The sequence below is a fragment of the Pelobates fuscus genome, chromosome 10, assembly GCF_036172605.1.
Source record: "Pelobates fuscus isolate aPelFus1 chromosome 10, aPelFus1.pri, whole genome shotgun sequence".
NCBI lineage: Eukaryota > Metazoa > Chordata > Amphibia > Anura > Pelobatidae > Pelobates > Pelobates fuscus.
Genome location: NC_086326.1, coordinates 60,662,465 through 60,679,365, shown reverse-complemented (window position 1 = coordinate 60,679,365; position 16,901 = coordinate 60,662,465).

Here is a 16,901-nt window from a genome sequence, read left to right as displayed (position 1 = left end):
GGTCCGAAGACCGGTACCCCTGTGTCTGATATAGTTGATGAGGAGTCTTCAGCGTGGTAGTGGATAAGTAGGGCCTGGTGCAGGGTAACCGCACACCCCCTGGTGTTGAGCACCAGCGTTTGTGCGGCCACTTACCAAGACCCTCTTGCAGCTTATACCGATGCGAGGAGCAGAAGATATGCTGAGATGTATCCAGTACTAGAAACAAGGTAAGACTAGAATAGGCACCAAACAAGTAAACAAGACAAAACTAGTAGAACCCAGAACCAGAGAAGGATCGAAAGCAAAACCCAGAACATGTACACAATACATAAGGAAAATATTAACAGAGCAAGGACAGGACTGTACATGGACTGGGAATACAAAATAAAACAAGACAAGATATATAAGGCAAAACAAGAGGAGACAAAACTAAGTACTATATATGTAAAACATTGGAGATTCAGACATACATAAATGGCCAAGGTGTATTCAGCCCACCACTGCGCCAAAGTACTCCAAGTACGGTGGGTCCTATCTGCTTAGATATGCATGACTAAAACAATAATAAAATACACACAGCACCTGCAAAAAAAAGGGGCAGAGGACTTGGAGCAACTGAAACAAAAGGATTAACCCCTTAAGAACCGATGACGGTTCAGGACCATCATCAGAAGCATACCCTTGAGGACCGCTGACTGTCCTGAACCATCATATCGGTATTGGGGTACTTACTTATCAGTGTTTCTCAGTCTCCCCGCGGCAAATCAGGACCCTGCGGCCACATGATCGCTGATCACATGGCTGCAATAGGTGCCTGTGTATCTGCCTGCAGGGGGACTGTCTGTGCTGACAGGCAGCTGGAAAATCCCTGCTGCTGGAAAATCAAAAATAAAGTTAAAAATAAATCAATCAGTGTAAAAAAATAATAATATATGTATATTTATGTGTGTGTATATATATATATATATATATATATATATATATATATATATATATATTTATACATGTATTATACCTATATATATATCTTATATACATAATGTCAAACTAAGTGTATTTTTATATTTATATATACACATATTAATATAAAAATACATTTATATTTACATTACAGACGTGTGTGTGTATATATATATATATAATATATATAATACGATGCCAGTAGAGAGCACTCAATTTGGTTGGAGACAGCACCGGAGCATTAAAAGCCTGGGAGCATTGAGTGCTGGGACCTGGGACGTATAATATATATAATAACTATATACATTGTATGTATGTATGTATGTATGTATGTATGTATGTATGTGTGTATATATATATATATATATATATATATATATATTATCATTAGAAAATATAAATAATATGTAAATAAAAATAAATAATAAAATGTACAACTGATTTTTAATATTTTTTTTACATTTTTAATATATATATATATATAAAAATAGAAAATAATCTTGCACTCCATATAGAGGAAATACTTGCCCGGTGCTTGTCAAGCCAAAATGTAGAAAGGTAGAAAATGATAGCACTCCCAGGACTCCAATTTAAGATTTAACTTTTAATCATTAGTAAAATAAAAAGATCGACGTTTCAGTCTGCCATTTGCAGACTTTCATCAGGACTAACACATACAAGACTGGTACACACATATATACAGAAATAAAAACCAGCAATTAACTTATCCACCACCGGAATACACTCCCACTCCCTGTCTGTCCGGTCCGAAAAACGCGCGGGTTCCGCCGTCGGTCACGTGTGCGTGCGTGACGTCATCACGTGGCGTCATTACCGCGTCACGTGATCGGCCGGAATACAGCTTCATTGGGAGACTGTTGCTATGCGACCAAAGTGTCCATAGCAACTAAAATAAACATAAACACTGCTCGAGGAACATTTGCATAATATGTATATAGGTTTTAACCACAACAATCTGCCCAATCTAATCCATTATCAAAATATGTAATATACATCTAGCCATTGGTCAAGTATGTACATAAAGTACTAAATGTAAAGGCAGAACAGGCTTATCAATAAATTTAACGACCAAGCAAAGCAGGCATGTGAATCAAACCAGAGAGGAACTGGAAGCCAAGAAAAATAAAGAAAAAATACATAGTAATGATGATAACTTGCATGAGCTCAAGAGAAATGTGTCACATGCACTCCATCTAAACATTGTAGGGTAGTTGATGGCACTGACTGTCATACATCAAACACCTATGTATCCATATCCAATTATATTACAACCCATAGATCAAAGAAAGAGCCACAGCAAAGTTAGAGATATCCACCAAGTGGAAATTAGAGCAAATAAAGAATTGTATAGTGGGAGGATGTATCTCCCCAAATATATACACAACACAATAATCTGTACAAAAGTACCAGGGGAACGAGCAGTACCCTAGTTAGCAGGGGAGCTAGGGTGTATGCCTATCCCCCAGGGTGGGCATCACATCCCCCAATTCTGCCTCCGCAGGGTACATAGATGTACAAATAAGTAAAGAAAAATAGGTACCATACAAATATACCCAACAGCGTAATTAACTAGTAATCTCGGTCCTAAAGCAGTGTATTTGAACTATACCGAGTTCTTAAATGTACAGGGCACAGCCTTAGTAGGTAATGACACTCAGGTATCATAATGACCTCAGATAGTACACAATAGTGTAACGGGCCTTACAAGAGACCTCTACATCACAACACGCTGAGCCATAGAGATGGTACCTAGATCCATTGGATGGGTACCAGACTCCCACCACAGCTAGTGTTAGAGTGAGCATCTCATAGAAAAGCAGACAGTGAATACTTCTCATTCAAGCCGTTGGGGTGGACAGTTTGTAATGTCCTGATCCAGTATAGCTCCCTCTGTAAGAGCATCTTTTTGCGGTCGCCTCCCCTTCTGGGCATGGGAACATGATCGATGGCCATCAATTTCATAGATGGGAGAGTATGTCCTAATTCGAGGAAGTGTTTGGCAACCGGTAGCTCGGATTTATTGTCCCTGTATGCCGTCCTAATGCTTGACCTATGATTACGTACTCTCTCTCAAGGGTAGATCGGTCTTTCCGATGTAAGTAAGTCTGCACGGGCATACTAGTTTGTAGACCACAAAGTCACTTGTGCACGTTAGACGATGTTGTATTCGATAACTAGTGCCTGTGTGTGGATGGGTGAAAGTTTTACCTGGGATCATGTGTCCACAGGTTACGCAACCAAGGCAGCGATAGCAACCCAGGTTTTGTGCCGTTTTATCCTTCAGGTAACAGTGTGTAGGGTCCGTTTTTACTAGTAGATCTTTCAGGTTTTTATTTCTTTTGTAACAGATCATTGGTGGTTGTTGGAAAATGGCCGGTAGCGTGACATCGTTTCTCAGTATTCTCCAGTTGTCATGGATAATGTCCCTGAATTTCGATGATGACGTAGTATATGTAGTGGGGAACACCAGTCTCTTGGGCTGAGTCGTGGAAGATGAAGTGTCAATGGTTGTAAGGCATCTATTGAGGGCTTTCTGTAGCACATAGCCACTGTATCCCCGCTCACGGAATTTGTGCCACATATCCTTAAGTTGTTCTTGAGCGTTATTGAAATTAGAATTATTTCGCAGCACTCGTAGAAATTGAGAATATGGTAATGAATTTTTTAATGCCGTCGGATGGAAACTATTTGCTTGTAATAGCATGTTACGATCCGTGGGTTTGGAGTACAATGTGTAGGCCAGACTGGAGTCTACACGTGTTACCCTGACATCCAAAAAGTCCACCGAAGATGCATCCACCACCGCTGTAAGTTCTATATTAGACGTACAAGAGTTGATCTGTGCAATCATCTGTTCCACCTCCACTGCGTCCCCCTTCACTAGCATGAAGATGTCGTCGATATAGCGGACATATAATAGGATACGGTCTTTGTAGGGTTCCAAGATGTAGTTAGTCTCAAAGTTGAACATGTAACCATTGGCATACATGGGTGCCATAGCAGCACCCATGGATGTTCCAGCAATTTGTCTGTACCATTCAGATTCAAATCTGAAATAGTTTTGAGATAGGACAATGTCCAGTATTTCCAATGTGAATTCTATTGAAGGACCAGTGTAGTATGTGGACGTGGCTAGAATAGATCTCATTGCCTCAATACCTTCTTGGTGCGGTATAACTGTATATAGGCTTTTCACATCGCAAGTCACTAGGACTATGGGTTCAGAGGGTAGACACATGTCGGACAGTCGCTTAATGAAGCTTGGAGTGTCTTTAATGCATGTTGGGAGATGTTCTATAGTTTCCTTAAATAGGTGGTCCAACCATTTGGCCAATGGTTCCAATACGCCCCCTATTGCAGATACAATGGGGCGTCCAGGTGGTGTCTCTCTGTTCTTATGCACTTTGGGCAGTGTATATAACACTGGGGTTCTGGGTGCTGTTGACTGCATGTATGCAAATAGTTCCATAGAGATGTGATTGGAGTGCAAGCCTCGTAATAAGCAAGTTTCAATCAGATGGATCACCTGTTTCGTAGGGTCATTTGGCAATCTGAGATAAGTCGATTGATCAGAGAGTTGTCCCAAAATTTCGGAGCGGTAGTTAGAGTAATTTTGAATGACAATACCGCCACCCTTGTCAGCTGGCCTAATGACGATGGTCTTGTCAGTAGCCAGTGACTTAATTATTGCTCGATCCTTTTGTGTACAGTTGCAGTGGTGTGGGGAACTTTCCTTCAAATAGTCAAGATGACTCCTTGTGCACTGAACGCAGAAACGTCTTAATGGAAGCCTGATTGGGCATGGGATCAAATGTACTCTTCTTCCTAAATTGAGCAGACTGGGTAGAGCAGTCAGTGGGTTTAGACTTGAAGAAATCCTTAAGCCTTAATGAGCGGCCGAATTTGTACAGTTCCACCTCCCAATTCAATGGACTTGGTTTAGAGGTGGGGACAAAGGATAGTCCCTTGCTTAATAGGCTCACTTAATCTGTTGATAAAATTCTTGATGATAAATTAAAGATAGGGGCTATCTCTGCTGGCGGGGGGGTCTGCCTCTTCCCCCAAAAGGTACGCCCTTGCTGACCACGTCTTGTGATGTGTCTATGCCTGACCCACCGTGTCTGCTCTGATAACGTGTCCGTATACTAGTGTCCTCTGATGAGGATGTCCCTAAAAAAGGTTGTGATGTGCCAGTCGCACCACCCTGTTGTCGTGTAGATCTATGTTCACGAGGGTATTCTGATTCGGACGTAGATTCACCAGAGGTTTTATCAATGGTATATTGTCTAGGCTTTCTAATAGGTCTCCATTTCTTTATAAAGTATGGTTGATCGTTCTTCCCACTCAGCCACCTGTACACTCGGTGCTCTTTATAATCTGTGGTTACTTTGTCTTGTTTTTCTCTTTTGAATCTTACCAGATCTGTTTTGTAATTTTTGATGTTTTCATTTAGCTTTAATAGAGTCGGTGCAGATTCCACTGCTAATAATAGTACCGCTTGTTTGGATTCCAATTCGGATATTTTTCTTCTGATCTGTATAAGGTCCTCTTTCACGTCTTCAATAATGATGAGCATTAAGTCTAAAGAGCACTTATTCAGAACAGAGATCCATCTCCTGCACACATGTGGTTTCAACCTTCCAATAGTAGGGATATTCCTCACACGAAACCCTCTAGGGATCTGTAGCTTCCTATGATATTCGGATAAAAACAGGCCATGCAAGTCTAAATCGACTTCTCGTTTTCTCAGGCGTAACAATTCAAAATAAATGTCCCTCAAGGACGTAGTGTTAGGCAATTCTGTAGTGGATTCCGCCCAGCGAATCCTCTCCGCATCATCTTCACTGTATTGCCATGTTTCTGCTTGGTCAGACAAACCCCCAGCAAGTGAAAAAAAATCTTCCATAGATGAAAAAGAAAAAGCATATGCCGTATATTCCAGTAAATAGTGGTATAAACCAGGAACTGAATAGTATCACAAAATACTTATAGAAAAAATATGTAAATATATTCCAGGGTGCATAGAAGGTCAGCTCAAGCCACTGAGCTATAGATACAAAAATAGAAAATAATCTTGCACTCCATATAGAGGAAATACTTGCCCGGTGCTTGTCAAGCCAAAATGTAGAAAGGTAGAAAATGATAGCACTCCCAGGACTCCAATTTAAGATTTAACTTTTAATCATTAGTAAAATAAAAAGATCGACGTTTCAGTCTGCCATTTGCAGACTTTCATCAGGACTAACACATACAAGACTGGTACACACATATATACAGAAATAAGAACCAGCAATTAACTTACCCACCACCGGAATACACTCCCACTCCCTGTCGGTCCGGTCCGAAAAACGCGCGGGATCCGCCGTCGTTCACGTGTGCGTGCGTTACGTCATCACGTGGCACATTTGATCCCATGCCCAATCAGGCTTCCATTAAGACGTTTCTGCGTTCAGTGCACAAGGAGTCATCTGACTATTTGAAGGAAAGTTCCCCACACCACTGCAACTGTACACAAAAGGATCGAGCAATAATTAAGTCACTGGCTACTGACAAGACCATCGTCATTAGGCCAGCTGACAAGGGTGGCGGTATTGTCATTCAAAATTACTCTAACTACCGCTCCGAAATTTTGGGACAACTCTCTGATCAATCGACTTATCTCAGATTGCCAAATGACCCTACGAAACAGGTGATCCATCTGATTGAAACTTGCTTATTACGAGGCTTGCACTCCAATCACATCTCTATGGAACTATTTGCATACCTGCAGTCAACAGCACCCAGAACCCCAGTGTTATATACACTGCCCAAAGTGCATAAGAACAGAGAGACACCACCTGGACGCCCCATTGTATCTGCAATAGGGGGCGTATTGGAACCATTGGCCAAATGGTTGGACCACCTATTTAAGGAAACTATAGAACATCTCCCAACATGCATTAAAGACACTCCAAGCTTCATTAAGCGACTGTCCGACATGTGTCTACCCTCTGAACCCATAGTCATTTTCTACCTATATATATATATATATAAATATACACAAAAATTGGGTATTCCAGCACTCCAACTATGGGTACAGATATTGCCTGGTGCTCAGCCTAAATACAATATACAGAATATAGAAAAATAATACCAGCACTCAAAGTCAATCCAGAGGGTCAACGTTTCAGCTCCCGTTTGGAGCTTTCATCAGGACACATACATTTTTTTTTTTACCAACAGATTTTTTAGAAGACCTAGAGTGCCGGTATTATTTTTCTAGTGTGTGTGTGTGTGTGTCAAGAGGGGGTTGGCTGCACTCACCTGAACATGCATAACTGGTGGTGCTGCTGGGGGCCAAATTATACAATACACAAGATCCAGCTCACTCACCTATCCACTAAACAGCAACTTCAATGTTGAAAGATTTTATTTGTTTTTTTAAAACACCTAATCTAGGCAAAAATAATGGGGGTTTAGTTACATTATATGATCATGCATTGCATACGTCTACCACAACATCAATGTACCCCATCTTTGGCAGGTTCTACTCTCACAGCCTAATGTCTGCTCTTATGAGATTAACCCACTTACTTGGGGGGAAAAAAAAATTCCATCTGGGGCTCTCTGCAGTACAAGGCTAAATAGGGCCCTGGGATGAGGCACCTGTGACAGGGAGGGTGCAAAACCAAGTTGGCTTTTATATATATATATATATATATATATATATATATATATATATATATATATATATATATATATATATATATATATATATATATATATATATATATATATATATTTGTGTTAAGGGCTCATGATAGTACAGAAGATACAAACACTGATAAGTGTAGGATGGTATTAAAAGAGCAAGTTGGTTGTGGTGTGCCAGAACCGACGATGAGGTAGGCCTGTAAATAAAGAGGGCCAACCAAGAAGAAATGTAAAGAGAAAAGGAGTTAATAATGAGGAGTGGGTGGGAGGGTGATGCAGCGCTGACCTCGAACGATATGGAGCCAGGTAAGGGGTGTCCCTTAAGTAGGGAAGAGGTGTGTCATACGCCCCTCCCACAATTACAGGCCAAAAGGCCTTAATACTTGTGTTAAGGGCTCATGATAGTACAGAAGATACAAACACTGATAAGTGTAGGATGGTATTAAAAGAGCAAGTCGGTTGTGGTGTGCCGGAACCGACGAGGAGGTAGGCCTGTAAATAAAGAGGGCAAAAGTAGAAAATCAAATTTATTACATACCAGCAATATACATACTTTAACCAGACATGTCTTGAAAGGCCTTTCTTACTTCTTGTACCGGGTTAGGTATGTATCTAGAGTAAGCCGATGATTTCCAGCGCCCTAGTGACTTGATAACATGAACTGGAATGTTTGCACTGGATGCTGTGGAGGCCGCTCCTATGCGGAAGGAGTGGCCCGAATAGTTAGCTGATTTGAGGCCCAGCTGTGTAAGTAAAGGTGGTGGTAGTGAGTACCGAACCTTGTAGACTGAAAGTGGTTGAGATGGTGGTTCGTTGTTATGCTGGGTATATGAGTCCAGTAGTTTGACGGGGCTCCACCTGTTGTGAGTAGGATAGTACTTAACCTCTACTGAAAGTGCATGTTGACTGGTTTTGGAGTGAGGCAGAGTCAAGATATAATAGTCCATGTGTTTTGTTAAGTGTGAATGAAGTAGGATGTGAGTGGACTGTGTTGTGCTGATGGCGGTAAATTCTCTTGGTCTCAAGAAACCACAAACAAGGCTACGTATATGGCGGTTTTAACGATGAGGTTTGTGTTGTTGGCAAAGGGTTTAAATCTAGTGAATTTTATAAGTCTTTAAAAATATGGAAATCTATGGGTAGCCTCTGGGCCGTACGTGGGGGTTCGGATCTCTGAATACCCCTAAGGATGTTCTTAATTTGTGGAAGGACACTTGATTTGTCTGGTTGTAAAGTTAGCATGTGATGTTGGATGCCTGTCAGATATGGTTTGATTGTGTTGTATGATAGTTTGAGTTTGAGGTGGCAAAAAGAAGCAAAGCCCAACCAGGATGTCACGATGAAAGGTTGTAAGATGTGTTCAGAAAGGAATCTTTAAATCAAATGAAAGCTCTATCGTAAGTTTCCCGGGTATTAGTAGACAGTGCTAATTGGGACAATGTTCTGCTATGTTGCATAATAGCATCTAGTCCATTACTAGATGGTGGAATAGTGGGGTGTTCGTGGCTGTGAGTGCGGCTGACGGGAGTATTTGACGAAAAGCCTGGAAATTAAAGCGAGACAAATTGTCAGCTGCAGTGTTACATACACCTGGAACATGAATACAAAACAAGAGAAAATTATGACATGCAGCCAGCCAAGTGAGTTTCCTCAAGAATCTCATAATAGTCAGTGATTTGGATCGGCCTTGTTTATAATGTGACAAGTTACTTGGTTGTCTGAGTAGCAACGTACAGACGAACCTGCCCATAAATGCACCCATGCCACGGCAACCGTCACGATGGGATATATCTCAAACAGAGCTGAGGTAGTGGAAAAACCCTCCAGGTCCTGAACTTCTGAAGGCCAGCTGCCCCAAAGCCATTCGTTCCTGAAAAATTGCTGCAAAACCTGTGGTAGACGCCGCGTCTGACCAAATGGTAGGTGAGGAGTCAGACAATTTTGGAAGGAACATGCTTTTACCATTCAAGGTGGTTAAAAATTTTCTCCACATAATTACGCCTGCCGTGGCTTGGGTATCCAGGGGTGACCTGTGTCCATCATGTCTAAAAGTGGGAAACATGTAAAGGAGTTGTGAGATGAAAGCCCGGCCTTGAGGTATGATGCGAATGGCAAAATTCAGTGACCCAAGCAGAGACTGTAATTCTTGCGGTTGCAAGTACCGAGTTGTATGTAGAGATTATGTTGATCAGAATGTTTTCTACCTTGGGCGTGGCAGGCTAGCTTGCATGGTGGCTGAGTCTAGTATGATACCCAGGAATGTGATGAAGGTATCTGGTCCTTCAGTCTTGGTGGAGGAGACTGGGACACCCACCTGTTCGAATAGACTGATGGTTTCTTTTAGGCTACTGGGAGGGGAAATATTCTCCTCGACCAGTAAGAAATCATCCAGATAATGTATAACTGTAGGGCATCTGGCTATATTTAATAAAACCAGCATAGGGTTTCGGCGAATACGTCCAAAATGGCCGGACTACTTTGGAACCTAAATGTTAAACATGAGCAAAATAGTAGTTCCCTGCCCACTTGATACCATGCAGGTGACACAGTGTAGGGTGGATAGGCAGTAACTGGAAAGCATTGTGATTTCAGTCTTACTGAGCCATGCTCCGGCCCCTGCCTGCATGATAGCCGTAATGGCGTGATCTATGGTGGAATATTGCAGTGAAAATTCCTCAGAGGGTATGAGGGAGTTCAGACTAGGAGTGGCAGAGGTGTTGATAGATCAATGATAAGTCTCTGTTTGTGAGAAGATTTCCCTGTGACAATACCGATGGGGTTTGTCCGCCATGTGGTGAACGGAGGGGACTGGAAGGGCCCCCATAGGAAGTCCTCTGCCACTTCCTGGCTATGAGTGTCTCCACCGCTGTAGGGTTTGTTGTGCGGATTGTAAATTAGGACATTCCAGGATTCCGGAAGGCATGTGTATGAGGCCTGTGTGAATCCTTCTGATAGACCCGAGATAATGAATTCCACCAAATGTCTAGATGGATGATGTGGCAGAAATGTCGTAAGTACAGAAATGTTTATTGATGTTAAGTATAATTTTGGGATACATTTTATTTGGACACAGATTTAGCATGTGCCCTGAAACAGATGGCTGGAGAAAGTGATTGCAACTCAACCAGTGCTGGAGGGGTCGCAGCGGCCGACCCAGCCATGGTAAGGGGTGTAGTGACCGATTCCCCAGGGGTGATACTGGCAGGCTAACTAGGCCTGAAAGGCGAAAAATTAATCTTGTTTTGTGACAGGTGAGGCCCTGCTAGTTGCCAAGTGGCTATGAGAGGCTCTGTCTATGAGTTGGCGCGAGGGGTTATTGAGGCCACCCGTCGTAGTGGCAGGAATCGTAGGCCTCTCGGTGATAGTAAAAGAAAACAGGGGGAGGGAGTGACAGGTGAGGCCCTCTCTATAATATTGCGAGGCGGCTAACTCACGTGTGGCCCGATGGCGTTTGCCTCCGAAACGTTGAGGCGGGGTGTTGGCCTCGCGGACCACTAAACGATAGGCAGAAATGCCAAGAAGGGAGGTACCTATTTGGGCCTATACCCCTAACTTGCCAGTACTCTATGGCCTAGAAGAATGAAACGTATGTGAACTACAACGTGAGCAGGCTTACGTACCTGGTAGTATGTATGAAGTTTTGAGATTCGACAGGTATGAAAACCTGGATAAACCTAAAAAGGGATAGAGTGAGAATGGATCCTGTGAGACCTGTGTAATCTGTATAGGCTGGGATTAGGGCTTCTAGCAGTATGTGTGGGAGGTGTAAAATCTATGAGTATGATAGTGACATGACTGCCCATGCCTGGTGACAAGCGTTACGCTGAGTCCGATACCTGGCAGCAGGGGATTGGCCGTGTAATGTGTATATATGGAAGGTGATCAGATGATATGCATGTCACTAAACTGATCTGGGAATGCAAGGGACTTTTTAATGTGAAGTGACAATATGCAGAATCATAAATGTTGCTGTAAAGTAACGTATGAATGTATGAACCAGAACGTGTGATTCAAAAACCGAAAGTCTTGTGAGACGTATATGCCGTGTTCTTGAATACTCGTGTTACGTCGTCTGAGTGTGTCAAGAAAAGGCCTGAGTTTGTAAATGCCATGTGAAATGACAATCTATGCAGAAAATGTTGTAACGTGACGTATGAGTGGTTGAACCAATGCGTGTGATTCAACCCGAAACCCTCGGTGGAAGGTAGGACCGTGTTCTTATATACTCGTGGTATATCGTATGAGCATGATAAGAAATGGCCTGAATAGTTAGTGCCATGTAATCGTAATAACATCATATCTCCATTATACTCTTAAAAATAGGACCGTGTCCTTGAAATCGTGGTGTCGTACGAGCATGACAGAAAAAGGAGCCGTAATGTAGGCTAACCATAACTGTAATATACATGTAATATCTGCATTGTAAAATAAAATAACTTATTAAAACCATATATATATATATATAATAACCAAACTGAAACAAAATAGACAACCTAAGATCGTGTAAAATAAGTATTTGAAAGTTTAACCGATTACTGTGCAGGAAACGTATGATTGGTTGGATCCGTACGTGTGATTCAACCCGAGTATGCATGAAAAGGAATTAAATCCTTGTGTCATGGTTAACAACAAAGAAATGAGGCCTGTAACGTAGGCTGATTTAATTGTAATGAAATGGATAATTATAAAAAAAAAAACTCCAGTAAGCGTGGGAGTCCAATGTCTATACAGAAATGTTAGCTGGTTTCATACCCTTGATGTAATAAGTGATACCTTAAAAATAGCATGAAAATGGTCTGTCTATTTAACCAAGCAACTTTTTAACCAAATGTAAATACATGAAATGATGAAATGTAACTCACGAAAAAGATCTATGTGAATACATAGCAGAATAACCGAATCTTAGTATGAAGGGAAACAGAAGTTAGCATGAATAGCTTAACCGTATGCATTTTAATGCAAACAGCAATCGTGCATAGAAATATACTATGAATAAGTGCCGACCAGAAAACACAAACCGAAATGACAATCGTTTAAATGAAGCAAGGTTGGTTTTTACATGAAATGCAATAATGTCTGGGAAGCCTGTAGTACACTGAATGACCGGTAGGGGTCAGTGTGTAGGTGAAAATGCAGTGGTTCGATGGTTTGTACATGAAATGCAATAATGTCTGAGAAGCCTGTAGTACACTGAATGACCGGTAGGGGTCAGTGTGTAGGCGAAAATGCAGTGGTTCGATGGTTTGTACATGAAATGCAATAATGTCTGAGAAGCCTGTAGTACACCGAATAACCGGTAGGGGTCAGTGTGTAGGCGAAAATGCAGTGGTTCGATGGTTTGTACATGAAATGCGATAATGTCTAAGAAGCCTGTAGTACACCCAAAGACCGGTAGGGGGTTTAAACGAATGATATGCATGAACATGCAATGGTTTTAGAACAGACTTAGACAAAATGCAGCCGTAAAGTGAGGACCTGACCCGTGCATGGTGCCGTGGGACTGATGCCTGGCATAACGGGTAGGTTGACTTACAGTTTGTGAGTCACTTGGACACCATCCACAGCGATGGATTGAAGAAAGAAGGTGGTAGGCCGGAAAAGCCTGTGGCTGGATTCCTGACACAGCTCTGCTTAAAAAACCTCATGGAGTAATCAGGTAAAATGGCGTCTGGATGACCCGGAAGTGGAAATTATGCAGCGCTGACCTCGAACGATATGGAGCCAGGTAAGGGGTGTCCCTTAAGTAGGGAAGAGGTGTGTCATACGCCCCTCCCACAATTACAGGCCAAAAGGCCTTAATACATATGTAATTTTATTCTAACAGTATTTTGATATTAAAATAAAAAAAAAATATATATATATATTTATTTTATTTATTTATTATTGCCATTTATATAGCGCCAACAGATTCCGTAGCGCTTTACAATATTATGAGAGGGGGATTTAACTATAAATAGGACAATTACAAATAAACTTACAGGAACAATAGGTTGAAGAGGACCCTGCTCAAACGAGCTTACATTCTATAGGAATATATAAGGGGGGGTTGGCTGCACTCACCTGAACATGCATAAATGGGGGTGCTGCTGGGGGCCAAATTATACAGTACACAAGATCCAGCGCACTCACATATCCACTAAACAGCAACTTCAATGTTGAAAAGTGTTATGTATGATCATATAATGTAACTAAACCCCCATTATTTTTGCCTAGATTAGGTGTTTTTAAAAAAACGAAATATTTCAACATTGAAAGAATGTCAGGGTCACACTTGGAGACTAAAGGGTGGAAAACTGGCATAGGATTCTAATGTGACTCTGGAACTCTGTAACCAATTGGTAGATCTCCCCCTGCTCTCCATTCGGCATGAGAGTTGATGTACTGTATTTTTATATCGCACTATGACCTCTGTTTGATTTCGATTGAACTCTGAATATCATGTTTTATGTAAGTAAGTAAAATTAATGTCTATTTTTGTATGAATAAAATAAAGATAAAGAAATAAAAAAAACAAAAAAAAACATTGAAGTTGCTGTTTAGTGGATAGGTGAGTGCGCTGGATCTGGTGTATTATATATATATATATATATATATATATATATATATTTTTTTTTTTTATTTATATTCTAGACAATATTTTTGATAGTACTTTGATAAAATTAATTCACAGCAGTGGGATATCTCCCAGTCACAATTATTATGTAGCTACATTATAGTAGACAAGGGTATGTTTATTATAGTTTTTTTGTTTGAACTAAAAATTTGATAATTAACCCTAAAAGCAATCGTTTTGACAAATCCCATTGTAATGTGACAAGTTAACAATTCATTGAGAACCTTACTGCTGTATGAATTTAGCTAATTATATATGATATATGACGCTTTCTTAGGCATATGAGATATTATTATCTGTTATTGTCCACTACTCAATTGTGTTTAGAACTTTAATAGCACTTTAAATCACATTGTTTTGCACATAAATGCACTTAGTTCACTTTATTTTGTATGCCCAGTCACTTTAAGAGTACTGCTATAATCACTTTATATGCAGCGATCACTTTAAATATTGCAATGTTCACTTTACATGAAGTGTCTGTATTTGCATTATCTATCAGTGCATATCACTGTCATTAGGCACTGTTTATATATTTATAGCTAGAAGAAAGAAAAATAACCCCCTTGCGGGGATAAATTCAGTGTGTCCAGATCATATCTCAGTAGGGGATAACCCTTAAACTGTATATAAGAAGAGAAAAATGATAGTGTAAACCAAGGACCAAATGTCCAGGCCACACTGGTGAAATACAAATCTCAGTTGTCTGTTAAAATCGATTATCTTTAATTAGGTATACAAAATCATGAACATGAAGGAAGGATAATGAAAAAAAAAAGAAATATTAACAAATAAATGAATGAATAACCCACTCCAAGAGGGAGAGAGGAATTGTAAAGGGGCTCAGGGAGCTACGGGAAGAGTATAACCATGAGTATATAGCTGTATAAGTGTGTGCCTCGCCAAATAGAATATGGATGGGAGAGACCAGTCTATTAGTGATAGCAGCTGGTGTATAAATAGGCACTTACTCTAATGATCAGGGTTAACGTATAGTATACTAGTGTGCAGTAACAAAGCCTCAATACAATGTTGCCAATTACAAGTATGGAGACATTCAAGCCTCAAAAATGGCTACACTGGAGGGGACTGCAACAAATAGTGTTACAAGTTAACTCCTATTGATTAGTAAGTGCCAATTGGACAGGCTCCCCACAGAGGGTGACATCTGTAGGTACTAATAGCTAGTGCTAAAGAGACACTAAGACACTGACTAGTAATGCAGAAAAACCTCCGGTTTAGAAGTACCAATCAGGAATATAGGAGACGAAAAAGACCCCACTATTGGTTCTACCAGAGGATACTGCTAAGATCAGTATAGCAAAGTGACTCCTAGTGATTGCTCTCCTCTGTAAGGAGAACAAAGACGTAGTTACTGCTAGAGAGCCCCTCGGATATTGTAGCTGTTCATAATAAAAGGTACTGAAAGTACACGCTAATAAGAAGATGCAGAGGGATCCTCTTAGCAAAGTGGCTATTAGTTAAGCTAAAGGTATTGTGCCTCGGTAATGGCTGTATAAGAGGTTACTTTCTAGACCAGTATAGCAGGTGAATAAGAGCTGTCTAGTGATACCAAGGAAACCTTAATGGCAAGAGTCCAACTAATCCCATCAAATCCCAGTGCTGGCTACACTGACTGACCAAGATAAGACTGCTGTGGCAACATATCTCACACTGTCTATTCTAGCAGTCAATCGTTAGCTAAACATGGTTGTAGAAATACTCCATCATTCCCTAGAGTCAACTCCATACAGGCCCCAACTCCTCTTTCCCTAATAAAACACCCCAAACAGTGTAAAATAAAAAATAACGTGGCGTGCTTATAAAATCATTATCTGCCTGCCTAACGCGTTTCGGCGCTATAAAGAGCGCCTTTCTCAAAGGCTGTCAACGAGCTAGTGCCCGTGTGTTCTTGTTAAATATGTGTCACGGACGAAATTGAACCAATCAGAAGTGAACGTGGGCGGCGCTTCGTTAGGGTACGCCCACCGTTCATGATGCGTGCGTGAGCCATCAATCATATGGGCTCAGTCCAATCAGAGCGGGTGGAAGGCGGGGCTCGGTGCCGAAACTGGAGCGCATGTGCGCTGCGCTAGCAGGGGTACCGGCTCAAATGCCTTTCATACAGTCCTAAACCTTCCCCCCCCAAAACAATCCGCTGTGTGGCAAACTTTGACGCAGGCTGGGATGTATCCAAAAAAATCCTGGCTAGATTCTGGCCATTACTCACGCAAGACCGACATCTCAAAGATGTGATCCCACCACGGGTTTCCATAACAGCAAAAAGGGGCAAAAACCTCAAGGACATGCTAGTACCAAGCCACCTTTCAAAACATAATGAACAAAAGAAAAATTGGCTCAATGTTTATGGCACCTATCAGTGTGGACGCTGTGTAGCTTGCTGCTACATAGATAGAGATTCCAAGTCCATAACTGATTCTTCCGGTGTACATAAAACTCGAATTAAACAATTCTTCAATTGTAATTCAACGGGACTGGTTTACCTCCTCACATGTAAATGCGGTAAAAAATATGTAGGGAAAACAATACGTCCCTTTAAGAGGCGCATGATGGAACATGTCCACTCGGTTTCATCCGATAGAGATACCCCTGTAGCCAGACATGCTAGAAC